Source organism: Geospiza fortis, unplaced genomic scaffold (genome assembly GCF_000277835.1).
Source record: "Geospiza fortis unplaced genomic scaffold, GeoFor_1.0 scaffold164, whole genome shotgun sequence".
Taxonomy (NCBI): Eukaryota; Metazoa; Chordata; class Aves; order Passeriformes; family Thraupidae; genus Geospiza; species Geospiza fortis.
In genome coordinates, this window is record NW_005054426.1 from 251,056 (window position 1) to 262,428 (window position 11,373).

Consider the following 11,373-nt stretch of genomic DNA (forward strand, 5'->3'; position numbering starts at 1 on the left):
AAGATTGCTACAAATCAGATGAGACAAGCATCCTGTTGCTGCGTGGTAAGTATTGATTTCCTTTCATGCAGCTGTGCTAAGCAGAACACATTAAAACACCCACAAACCAAACCCAAATCAATTACCTGCCAGTGCCCTCCATCTCTGTAGGTAAGTGCTGAGCATGAAAACACCTGTGAGACCTCATTTAGCTTAATGATAATCATACCTTCAGTATTGATAATGCATCTGCCAGGTGAGCCTGCACGGCTCAGTCATCAAACCAACTTCAGGGATACATTCCTGATCTTGTGTGTCCCACATCCCACGTCTGCCTGATCCATCAGAAAAAAGGGTTGGTAAACTTTGAACATTAAGGCAACAGCTTTTCAGAGCACGGGGCCATGATAGCTGTCTCCCAAAGGCTGTGGCTGGAGAAAAGAACTGCTGAGAAGTGTTTGATTTTACAGCAAGGTAGCTGTAAATAGCTGGGAGTTTAAAAGTTCCAGTTATATACAGGATAGAAGCCATCCTCTTGGGATATTTCTTGTGCCATCTGTGCTCATTGTAGATTTTTACAGTACTTTAAACAAGGTGGAGAAGTTTGTCCCTTGATTGTTTTCGGGGATTTGGAGCAAAGTGCTACTTGGGTCCATCTCACTTTCTGGTGCTGGGGCAGAGAGGGAACCCAGATCCTTCAGCACTCCCTACTGTGACAGATAAAAGCCTCTCCATAGTTTTTGGGGAGGGGAACCAGTCTCCCTTTCTTCTATAGGAAGATTATTTCATCCTTGCCTTTCTCACCTTTAACAGGGAAGTCACATGGCCACTTCTTTTCAACCCAGCTACTTTAGGAAGTTGGGCGCTGTTTTCTTTGTTCTTTGGGAGCGTGGAGAGGCAGACCTGCATGTTCCCATGTCAATGCCACCTGCCTGCCTGGGGGCTTTGGCACAGCCTCTTCCTTGCAGCACACAAGGCTCCAGAAGGTGCCCAAAACCTTCCTGGTACCTTGGGAGCCTTAGAATTGCAGAAACATGGAAGAATTTGTGTCATAAGGGATCTTAGTGATCATCTCATTCTATTCCTCTGCCAAGGGCAGGGACAGCTTCTACTGTCCAGGTTGCTCCAAGCCCTATCCAGCCTGGCCTTGGGCACTGCCAGGGATGGGGCAGCCACAGCTTCTCTGGCCAACCTGTGCCAGGGCCTCTCCACCCTCACAGGGAAGAATTTCTTCCTGATATCCCATCTAAACCTACTCTGTGTCAGTTTGAAGCCATTCCCCTGGCCCTTTCACTACAGTTCCTGATGTAAAGTTGTCCTCCAGCTTCCCTGTAGCAACTTCAGCTACTGGAAGATTCTGTGAGGTGTCCACACACCAATCTTCCCTTCTCCACGCTGAACAGCCCCAACTTTACCAGCCTGTCTCCATAGGGAAGGTGCTCCAATGACTTCTGGATAGCTGTGTCATTCAGCCACTGTTGGGAACAAAGGAACTGAAATTATTTGGAGATCCTCATGGGGGGATCCCCACCCCAAGTCTAGGTCCTTTGCTCTGGTGTGGGTGTGCTGGGCTGGTTGGAGCAGAGCCCTGGGGAGCATGAGGGGTTGTACTCTCCTCACTGCAGCACTGGGAACATGGGGAATGCTGTGTCAGCCTGCTGTGCCAGCTGGGCTGTTTACATTTGCTCCCTTTGCAATGGCCAAGGCTGAAAATATTTCCCATAATTTGTGTTTGCTGCTCTCTGTAGAAGAGTCATGATTTATTTTTACAGTAACCTCACATTTTGAAAAGACACCTTCCTGTTTGTGTCCTGTTTGTCCCTGCAGTGGCAGATGGATATGTGCCCTCCCAGCCTGCAGAGAACAGGAGATGGGACTCTGCTGGGAGAAACACTGCTGGAAATCTCTGCTGATTCATTTAGCTAATGGCTCAGGAAGAAAAGCCCTTTGTGTACTGATGGCTGAATATCAGCCAATGTATCATAAAGCAGAAGTCATTGCCTTTTTCTTTTTTCAAATTAGGTTCCCCACCCTACCAGAGCTGCTTTCCTGAGTCATTCCACTGATTGTAAACACTGTTTTAAACTGTTTGCACGAAGGGAGGAAATGGAAAGGGAATCCCCTTCTCCTTGCCTCCTTATAGGTGAGACTATATCAGGTAGCAATGTGTTACACACCTTCCATATAGCCTGGTTAATGGGACACGTGGCAGACATTTTACTAGTGAAGTTAGAGAAATGTTTGTCTTTGCATTATATCCTCAAGTCACTGAATTGTAACAATTCTTAAAACTGTAAGAAGGAGTGATTTTACTAGGCATAAGAATACACACAAAGCAAACTATATAATGTACATTTTTCTCACAAGCAAATTAACTCTAAACAGTCTTTGATATAAAATTCTACCAAGGTGAACTAACTTCTTTGAGTTGCAAGCTTTTTACTCCTGTCCAAAATTTTATTACAAGAGAAATGCTATTTCCAATCAGATAATAATCCCTTCTGCTCTTTTAGTTTTAAACAAGTTAAGGTACAAGAGGTATGAACTTTGATTTTTTTTTTTTAGTGTTATACCTGTGCAAAGCCAACATTTGTAAAGTTGATATGGAGCTCATAGCACCCCTTGGTGCTGAGCTGCTCCCACAGGAGAGCCTCTCCATTGGGGATGAGTGAGTAATTGAAGGAATATGTAGAGAGAGTCTCTGTACTGCAGCTAAGAAGCAACTGGGTAAAGGTGGAAAAGTGAGGGTGAAGCAGGCAGCATGTTGCTGGTCATAAGAATTGCAGGAATGGTTTAGTTCTCTCTGATAATTCCTTGTGCGATGAAATAATTTGTGCCCCAAGGCTGAGCTACACTGAGCCTTCCATGGGTGGAAGGACATGCAGCCTGGGGTCCATTGGGAAGAGCAGGTCAGGGAGTGATTCTGCCCCTCTGCCCAGCCCTGTGTGGCACATCTGCAGTGCTGCATCCAGTCCTGGGCTCCTCAGGACAGCAGGGACATGGAGCTCCTGGAGCAGGGCCAGTGGAGGCTGTGGAGATGATTTAGGGCCTGGAGCATCTCTGGCAGGGAAAAGCTGAGGGAGCTGGGGCTGTCCAGCCTGGAGAGGAGCCCCAGCTGAGAGGGGCCTCAGCCCTGGGTGTCCCTGTGTGTAGGGAGGGTCAGAGCAGGGCCCAGGCTCTGCTCCAGGGGCCCAGCAATGGCACCAGAGGAACGGGCAGGGACTGAGCCCAGGAGGTTCCACCCGGACATGAGGCAGAACTTCTGTCCTGTGCAGTGACTGAGTCCTGAACAGATTGTCCAGAGAGGGTGTGGAGTCTCCTCACTGGGGATATTCCAGACCCTTCTGGACACAATCCTGTGCTGTGTGATGGCCCTGCTGGAGCAGGGAGGTGGGACCAACTGCCCCAGTGTGGTCCCTTCCAGCCCAAGCCATCCTCAGATTCTGTGGAGGTATGGGTGCAGAATTCAGTTACATCGTTCCTCTGCTTGGCTGCTGGGAGCCAAAGAGTCTCCAGCAGCACCTCTGGCATTGCAGAAGGTGGTTGCATCTCTGAAAACACAGAGCACAGACATGCTGCCCTCCAGGCTGGAGGAAGGTTGCTGAGTTCTACAGGGATTTAAAGAATCTTTTTGCTGGTTTTGGCAATGGCATTTTCATCAGGCTTGGCTTTTGTGAAAGCTGGTTTTAGGAGTGTTTGCGTTGGAGCCTGAGCAGGTTCCAGGCTGGTGGCAGGAGTCCTCCCATGGGCAAAACTCTTGGTAAATGAAGTGCTGGACCAACATCCTCCATCCTGCCCTGGTTCAGGGACTGTAAGCACAGAAAAAAAAAATAGGAGGAGAAGGAAGAGGAAGAAAAGAGGGAATTCCCTATTCTGCTCTGAAAAGTGACTGTATAAATGTGATGCTGCCAAATAAAATACTAAAATAAGAATTATTTGTTTAACTTCTTGGATCTGCAAAACCTGACCTAGCCAGAGGAAAACAAGTGAGGAACTCTTGAGCCTACACTGCACCAACTCAAGTTTCTGGCTCAGGAGCACCTTTTGGCCTCAAAGGTATTTGCACAAAATTAGCTTCAACATAGTTGCACTAACATAAAAAGGAGCTGTTATCTGGAGAGGTGCAGAGGCATGCATGGAGTTCTCTGGGACTTTTTCTACTGGCAGTTGCATGCAAAATAGAAAATATCCTGCTTGGAACAGAACAAAACCCAGTTTAGAGACTTTCCATGGAGCAGGCAGTGACAGGAAATCCTAACACAGCCACTTTTTAGAGGGTAAAACAGCTCTATGAAAAGTGTAAACGTTTCACTTCAAAAAATGCAGAAAACCAGTCAATAATTCAAAAATTAAAGAAAGGCTGCTAGGAAGCTACAACTTTTTTTTGCTTATTCAGCTTATTTTGTGTCTATGCACATTTGATGTGGTAAGTAAAGACTATTTTTAGCTCAAGAACCTCTGACTTGCCTTGCATCACTTTGGACCTGAAGCAGGACAACATCAACACACCTTCATCACAAAACTGTTTTATCTCTTCCTTGAATTCCTAGATTTGTTCCTGCCACAAGAGAAGCACAGATCTTGCAGATCTTTATTGCAATACACATTCCTCTTCATACCAGCATCACCGGAGATGCAGTCTTAATGTCACTTGTGCTCTGCTTCTGTCTGGGGTTTTTTGGTGGTTTTGATTTTGGGTGGGTTTTGGGTTTGTTTTTTTTTTTTTTTTTTTTTTTGGTTTTCTATTTTTCAATAAATGGAAAAATCTAGTTTGTCCTGTGGGGTTGTGCTGCCACATATTGACCATCAGAAGGTTGGAGTCTTTGATTTCATCATCTAAACTAAAGAACCACTTGCTAGATCCTGTTGTGCTGCCAGCATTTCAAGCTGGGAGAGCCCTTGTATTTTACACTTTGTCTGACCTCCTGTATTACCAGGCCATTACATTTTCTCCTAAATATTACCTGTTCCTGTTATTCCCCACAACTTGCTGTTTTCCTCACTTTTATCCTCATATCTGTGATCTGCATTTGCCTTTCCTGCTCTGTTTCTAGCACTGACCCTCTCTTATTTTCTCCCTTCCCCTTCCAAGCCCCTGTCCTCAGCTTCTTTTCCCTTAAGTCCCATCTTGTTCCCAACATCCTGCTCCAGGTCCCAGCAGGACACCTGAGGGAAGCTTTCCATACTTCTCCTAGCAAAAACAGGGAATGATGTATTGCTATATTTTAAAATGGTTCCAGAAAAGAGAGTAGGAGTGGAAGGAGAATGTTCTGTCCTCAGCCCCTACTCATCCTCTTTCGGTTACAGTAGCTGAGGCTCTCTCCCAGGATTTTTGGGATGGCTCTGTCACTGCTTGATAGCTCTAGGGTCTGGTACAAAGAAAGGAGTCACTGGTTACCGTGGGATTTTGTATTTTTCTGTGGAAAAACAATGTGTGGAAAGCCAAGCCGTCTGGGAAGCTGCCATGGAGTGTTTGGTATCAAGCTGAGAGAACTGATATGAACCAGTTAACCAGGAGGGCTGACTGCAGAGAAAGCTTCCAGGCTGCCTTACCAGGTCACCTGAAACCAGATCAGTAGGTTTGGCACAGCAGATGCACCTTCTGAGATGGAGAGCTGAGCACTTGGGATACCAATGAGGATCCCCAAAGCCTGTATTCCTCTATGGCCTTAGCTCCAAAAACCCCAGAGTGAGGCACCCAGGTCTGGGGAAATGCCTGGCACCAGGTGACTCCCAGCCAGGAGAGGTTAAAGGTTAGTGACCAGCCAGGACTGTCTTTTTTGAAACCTCACATTCCCACACTCCTCCTCCTAAGGACAAATCCCTGCTTTAAATCTTGCTACATCCATTCTGTTTGTGTTCCACAAGCCCGGGGTGGCAGAGGAAAAAAATGGGCAAATCCTAATGAAACCAACAAATCCACAGGGTGTTGTACCAGGGCAGAGGGCTATTTCCAGGTGGGTGTGCCTGAGAGACTGGCACCTCATGATATGTGTCAGAAGGCCAGCTGCTTGCTGGGCTATGCCAGGTCTGGTGCTTTCAGGTTGTTGCTCATCATGGTGTCCCTCCAGAAGAGTTTGTGTTCCCCTACACAAAACTGATAGCAGAGGTGTTTAGGGCACCTGGGTGAACCAGAGCCTTGTGAAAAAGGAAAAAAAAAGCCTGGTCTCCTCTACTGATTGCATATGGAGAAGGAATTTGGGTGCTCATGTAGAGATGGGTGAGGGGGATGCATTCCCTGGGCAGCCAAGGGGAATCTGCTCTATAAAATGTAACCCTGTTTTTTTAAGATTTTCTAAGCCTTCTGATGTTGACATTCTTGTAGTGAACTTTCTCACACACTTTCTGTAAATAACTCATTGTTTTGCATTCCTTTATGGAGGAGGAGAAAGTTGATGGCCTGTTGGTTTGACCAGTGTTATTGGAGAGGTGGCACTGTCACCCTCCAATCCACTGCCACTTTTGGAAAACTAGAAATGTTGGAGTCAGAAAATAAAATTCCCTTTTTTCTTCACCTTGAGAACAGTGGTGTGCACTTGTGTTTTCTCGTGTCCTATAGTGACAGTAAAATGCACTTCCTCCTGCCATGTACTTGAGCAAATCTGCCTCTGGAGCATCTACACCACATCCCATCCTCTAGGCAAGTCCATAGCTGTCCATAAGCATCTAGGAAGCACCTTCCTACACAGGGAGACCTTCCCAGGGAGGCAGGTAAGGGCAAGCCTCACCTTGCCCCTCCTCCCTGGGGGCAAGCCTGAGGCAAGAGCCACTCAGCTCTGACCAGGCTCAGGAAAGTTGTTTTGCATTGGGGAACAGCTCCTGTTCCCAGGCAGAGCCTGATGACTATCTGCACATTCCAGGGCCTGGAGGCTGAGTATAGGGGAAGCTCTTGAGGACAAGCTTAGGTGCCTAGGTGCCCAGACTTCCCCTCCTGGTCTATGAGGACTGTATGGATGAAGGTGTCTCCCAGAAGCTCACACTTTCAGGACTTTTCCTTTCTCAAAAGCCATAGGCACCACTCTTAACAGAAGGCAGAAACGATCCACAACTCTCAGGCACTGCTTCCAAAACAGAGGCTGAGCTTCAAGTTAAATGGCTGATGTGCTTTTTTTTTTAAGTACAGGCAAAACAACATTTTTCTGCTAAAATAATTTTTGGCAGTAACCAAAGATACTTCAGTACATACAAAAAAGTCGTCCACTCACTTCGAGGAAGGCAGCAAAGTCTTAGCCCAGATACTTGAACTCTGGAAACAATGAGGTGCTGACAACATCCCAAAAAGCAGGGAGGAACTGCTAGGACCAGCTGCAGGACAAATTTTACAGATAAATGTGACTTAGATTTTAAAACAAACCACTTATAGAAGGAAAGCCTACACTGTTTAATAGACATCTTCCCCAGGAGTGAGATGAGAGCTTTGCCAGCAGACCCGAGGGAGGAGGTGCCATCAGCAGTGAACAAGGGGCTCGCTGTTCTGGGAAGGGATGTGGTCACTTTTGTGTACAGGGCTGGAAGAACAGAGGTGGCAGCTCACGAGATACACTAACAGGCTCAGGAAGGGGAAGTGGTGGCAGCAAATATCAGCTTTTCCTAATTGCAGTGCCAAGCCAAGGGTGGAGCAAGGTTGGCCGTCACAAGAAGAAGCAGCTCACTCTGTTTAGGGGACCTTGGCATGTGGGATTAACAATCCTTGATGGGAACAACCTGACAAGTGGTGTTTGTTGGTTGCTCTGCTTTCCTGCCCCATTTTTACCTTTAGTTTTGTTCCTTTTTCCACGATTAAGTCCTGGAAGATGACACACTCTCCTTCACCAAGCCATCAAACACCAAAGGAACTGTGTATTGTTTTCCCCTGATAAAGTTCTTCTGGCCTTGGCTACTAATGGGCCACAGGCAATGATGAGAGCCTGGGCTGCATTACCATGGTCAGGCTACAGGGCTTGTCCAGCCTGGAAAAGAGGGGGTTTGGCTGGGAGGGGCAGCCTTCCAGTAGCTGTGGGGAGACAACCAAAAAGAGCTAGGTGAGACAACAGGCATGGGCTGAAACTAGAGAAGTTCAAACTCATGAGGAGAAACTTTCTCATCAGGACACCAGCCCAGTAGGGGACCAGGAGCTTGTGCAGTTTCCATCCTCAGTGGTTTTCAAGTTTGGGTTAGGTGTAGCCCTGAGTAACCTGCTCTGACTTCATGGCTGACCCTGCTATGAGCAGGAGGAAAGGCCTCACTCATTCACCTCACACATTTGCCATTAAAACATGATCTTCACAATCAGGAGGGGGGTGACTTGACTCAGTCGTCCCTCTTCCACCTATTTACATCATATTTGCCACCCTGATTTCTCTTCTAGAGCATTTTTGATGCACATACCATGCACAACCTTCAGCTCAGCACTGAGGACAAAGGCTGCAGCCATAGACTTTGTGTGAGGGGAAAATGTCCATTTCTGTGCCTCACCTAACAGCTGAGTGTTTATAGGTCTTCCAGGAAACTTTTAAAAAGAAGGAAAATAAGAGTAAAACCACAATGAAAATAATTTTCTTTACTTGGTGGTGTTAATGATTGAGGGTGATGTTAATGATTGAGTGATGTTAATGATTGAGGGTGTACAAATCAGAATGGCCCCATGCTATGAAGCAGCCACCCTGTAAGGGCAGAATCCCCTTGTGTTAAAAATCAGGATAAGCAGCTGCCCCTCAAATTCACACTGCAAATAAAGCCATTCCCCACTTGTGGAGCAGCCACCCCACCCCCATGGCACAGCACAGCTATGTTGCTTCTACCTGAAAACAGTGACAGACCCCATGGCACCCTGATTTTTCTGCATTCACTCCCACACAGAATAAAGTCACAGAGAGCTGCAAAGGAGTGGCTAACCCCACAAAAGAAGAGGAGCTTTTTTGAACACCCACTGCAGCCTTCCCCATCTGTTTGCACTCACACTGTGCAAGTGGACCGAGCCATGAATTCTGGCCTGCAGAACGCTGGCCCCACCTCTTCTCTGCTGGGCTGCTGATGATGGTGGGACCTGAGCTATAGCTATGTCAAAGTGCCTGCTGAGAACTCGCTCTGCTCTGCATCTCCACTGCCAGGATATTTAAAGCTGTTTTTTTTAATTACAGACCTGCAGCTGAGGTGAGCTTGTGGGTCTGGAAAGGGCTGCTGAGGGCTCCCCCAGCTCTCCATAAGCAGAGCCAATGCTGGTGTAAGCTGGAGGTGCAGCCAGTCCAAAGCCGAAAAACCTGTCCCAAGGTGCAGCTTCCTCAGGTCTTCTCCACCCTGCTCTTTCCTCACACACAGCCACGAAGCAGCAGCTGGAGATGGCAGTTCCTTTCAACCAGCAGGACCTGCCCCGCTGGTGTTGGAAAGGTAGGGTTGGTGCTGGTCAGGCAGAGCAGAAGCACAGCTGCCCAGTGCATGGCAAGGTGAGGACTAAAGGCCAGCATTAGAAAAAGGCATAAAAGGTCAGTTCTCAGTCCCAGCCTGAATTTCTATTGATCCCAAAATTGGCAGTGAGAGAAGAGGAGGCATTCAGCATGCAATGAATAGCTGCCTTGTAGATTCATTTTGTGGGAGCCCTGCATGTGGAAGCCTGTGTCCAGCAGCGGAAAAATCTCACTTAACTGTCTTTGTCACTGCCAGCAGAGTCTGGCAAATATCTAGAGGTTCTAGGTTCAGTTAAAAGACTGACTTTTGATAGGGTTCAAGGTCCTCACTGCTGGCAGTTTAAATTAGGTAATTTCCTGAGAGCTGCCAAGAGGCAGGAACTGAAGACGTAGCTATTTTATAATCATAATTATACAGCGGCCATAAGCATAAACCACCCTCTAAACATAGAAACCCAACAAACCCCAGCTTGGGCTGTGCTTGCACTGTGCAGCTGGAACAGCATCTCTCACCCAGGGACAGCAGGCACTGGTCCCCATGGGACATCCCTCATGGGACACTCAGGTCCCTCTCAGGCAGCTCAGGGTGAAAAAGATGCTGGAGCAGTCAGTGGGAGCCTTTGCAGTGTGTTGATCACTGCCTGCAGATGGAGGCTGGCTGGACAGCAGAGGCTTGCAAATGCCTGCAAGAGAACAGGGCAGGGCTCAGCCTGAACTTCAGGCACATCCCCCATGGAAATGGTGCCTGACTCACATTTATCATTGTGATTTTAGGCCTCACTGCTTTTCCCCCCTCCAGGACAATTGCTTTGAACCCACCTTCTGCAAGGCTTGCTTGGGCTTGGAGATTTATCTGAAGAAAAATAGTGGAGAGGTATTGGCAGTTCCTAAAAAACTGTCTGCAAGCACTTGCTGTTCTTTTCTTTTGGTGGGTGGAGAGGGAGAAGTGTAGTCATGACTTAGAGAGCCTGTCAAATAAATCCAGGCTTTTTCTAGCTGGAGCAATTCCTCTACATACCTACAGGGTGACTTCCTCTTTTGGAAGTCACCCTGTAGGTAACAGCATCCTGCCCTTCTGCAAACCTCTCTACACCCTCTCTGAGTAAGACTATTAAATGCTGAAACATAGGAATTTAAGTTTTTGAAGTGTACAAGAGGAAAGCATTTATTCCAACCCTCCCAATGTTTCAGGCCCACCCCTCTCTTTCCACTGTAGCCAGCTGCTTCCCACACCCTTTTCCCACTTCATGGGCCCACTGTAATTTTTTCCCTGTACTCAATTATGCTACTTATGTGCCCGGGCTGCTGTAAAATGACAGCATGCTGTACCACAGATGACTTTCTCAGCTCCATTGTAAAGGAGGAAGACATTTCCCAGCAGTAAACTCTGTCTCCCTGGAAAACCAGTCTCTCCCTGCCTTGGTACACTTCTCACAGAGCTGACCACACAGCAAACTTGAGACTCCCTCCATTCCTGAGGCAGGCTAGCTCCAGTTTTCCAAAGTAAGTCTAAAAACCTTCTGGCAAAATTACCTTGTAGATAACAAAATACAGCCTTCCTCAGGACTTCACTGCTACATCCTTCCCTTTAGTCAAACACTTTCTTAAGCTTTTTCCAGCTGTTTCCCGGTACAAACTCCCATATTCTGCATGGTGTGCTGTTACAACAAATAAATAGCCACATCTTTTAGTGGTTTGGTTTTATCCATTCTTATTTTCCTCCCAGCAGCCAAGGGGCACAGCTGAGAGCAGCCTCAGAGCAATTCCCATCCCTGGAAGTGTCCAAGGCCAGGTTGGATGGGGCTCTGAGGAACCTGGGATGGCAGAAGCCGTCCCTGGCCATGGCAAGGGCTAGGTAGGAGATGTTTAAAGTCCCTTCCACTCCAAACCATTCTGTAATTTCATGATTTAACAGACTTACAGGCAGTGTTTTATGTTAGTCCTTTACAGGATTTACATTACCAGTTACCTCTTCTACCATCCAAATCCAAGAAAATATCTAGACCTTCTG